Below are 2,500 nucleotides of genomic sequence, written 5' to 3' on the forward strand. Positions count from 1 at the left end.
ATCAGCTGATGTACGAAGGGCTATATAAATACATTTGATTTAATTTACAGTATAGTACAGTACAGTATAGTATAGTACAGGATAGTATAGTACAGCACAGTATAGTACAGCGCAGAACAGTATAGTATAGTATAGTATAGCATGGTATAGTATAGTACAGTATATCACAGTATAGTATAGCACAGTATAGCACAGTATAGTATAGTACAGTATAGTACAGTATAGTGCAGTATAGTACAGCACAGTACGGTACAGTACAGTATAGTATAGTACAGTATAGTACAGTACAGGATAGTATAGTACAGGATAGTATAGTACAGTACAGTATAGTATAGTACAGTATAGTATAGTACAGTACAGTATAGTACAGTGCAGAACAGTATAGTATAGTATAGTACGGTATAGTATAGTACAGTATAGTATAGTACAGTACAGTACAGTATAGTACAGCGCAGTACGGTATAGTATAGTATAGTACAGTGTAGCATAGTATAGTATAGTATGGTATAGTATAGTACAGCATTATATAGTACAGTATAGTACAGAACAGTACAGTATAGTATAGTACATTATAGTATAGTACAGTACAGTATAGTACTATATAGTATAGTACAGCATAGTACAGTATAGTATAGTGCAGTATAGTATAGTACAGCATAGTTTAATACCGTATAGCACATTATAGTACAGTATATTATTGTACAGTACAGTACAGTATAGTGCAGTATAGCACAGCATAGTGCAGTATAGTGCAGTATAGAAACAGTATAGCACAGTATAGTGTACAGTACAGTACAAATCAAATCAAATCAAATGTATTTATAAAGCCCTTCGTACATCAGCCAATATCTCAAAGTGCTGTACAGAAACCCAGCCTAAAACCCCAAACAGCAATGCAGGTGTAGAAGCACAGTACAGCAGAGTATAGTTCAGTATAGTACAGTATAGCCCCGTATAGCACAGTATAGAAACAGTATAGCACAGTATAGAAACAGTATAGTACAGTATAGTGCAGAACAGCATATTACAGTACAGTATAGTATATTACAGTAAAGTGCAGTATAGTACACTACAGCACAGTATAGTGCAGTATAGCACGGTATAGCCCCGTATAGCACAGTATAGCACAGTAAAGTAAAGTATAGTGCATTATAGCACAGTATAGTGCAGTATAGTACAGAATAGCCCAGTATAGTATAGTATAGTACAGTATAGCACAGTATAGTACAGTATAGTCTAGTCCAGTATAGTATAGTATAGTATAGTATAGTACAGTACAGTGTAGTACATTATAGCACAGTATAGTACAGTATAGTCTAGTCCAATACAGTATAGTACAGCATAGTACAGTATAGCACAGTATAGTACAGTATGGTATTTTCCAGTACAGCATAGCACAGTATAGTACAGTATAGCCCCGTATAGCACAGTATAGCACAGTAAAATACAGTATAGTGCAGTATAGCACAGTATAGTGCAGTATAGTACAGAATAGCCCAGTATAGTACAGTATAGCACAGCATAGTCCAGTCCAGTACAGTACAGTATAGTATAGTATTGTATAGTGCAGTATAGTGCAGTATAGTACATTATAGCACAGTACAGTACAGTATAGTCTAGTCCAGTACAGTATAGTACAGTATAGTACAGTATAGCACAGTATAGTACAGTATAGTATTTTCCAGTACAGTATAGTACTGTATGGTACAGTATAGCACAGTACAGCACAGTAAAGTACAGTATAGTGCAGTATAGCACAGTATAGTGCAGTATAGTACAGAATAGCCCAGTATGGTACAGTATAGTACAGTATAGCACAGTATAGTACAGTATAGTCTAGTGCGGTACAGTATAGTATAGTATAGCACAGTATAGTACATTATATCACAGTATAGTACAGTATAGTCTAGTCCAGTACAGTATAGTACAGTATAGTACAGTATAGTGCTAAATTAAATTCTTACTTGCCATGCTTTCCCACAAAAATAGTCCTACCCTTAACTACTGGTAGTTAATACCATACCCTTAACTACTGGTAGTTAATACCATACCCTTAACTACTGGTAGTTAATACCATACCCTTAACTACTGGTAGTTAATAACATACCCTTAACTACTGGTAGTTAATACCATTGTCCTACCCTTAACTACTGGTAGTTAATACCATAGACCTACCCTTAACTACTGGTAGTTAATACCATAGTCCTACCCTTAACTACTGGTAGTTAATACCATAGTCCTACCCTTAACCACTGGTAGTTAATACCATTGTCCTACACTTAACCACTGGTAGTTAACACCATACCCTTAACTACTGGTAGTTAATACCATAGTCCTACCCTTAACTACTGGTAGTTGATACCATAGTCCTACCCTTAACTACTGGTAGTTAATACCATACCCTTAACTACTGGTAGTTAATACCATAGTCCTACCCATTAACCAATGGTAGTTAATACCATAGTCCTACCCTTAACTACTGGTAGTTAATACCATAGTC

The sequence above is a fragment of the Oncorhynchus mykiss genome, chromosome 7 (genome assembly GCF_013265735.2).
Source record: "Oncorhynchus mykiss isolate Arlee chromosome 7, USDA_OmykA_1.1, whole genome shotgun sequence".
Classification (NCBI taxonomy): domain Eukaryota; kingdom Metazoa; phylum Chordata; class Actinopteri; order Salmoniformes; family Salmonidae; genus Oncorhynchus; species Oncorhynchus mykiss.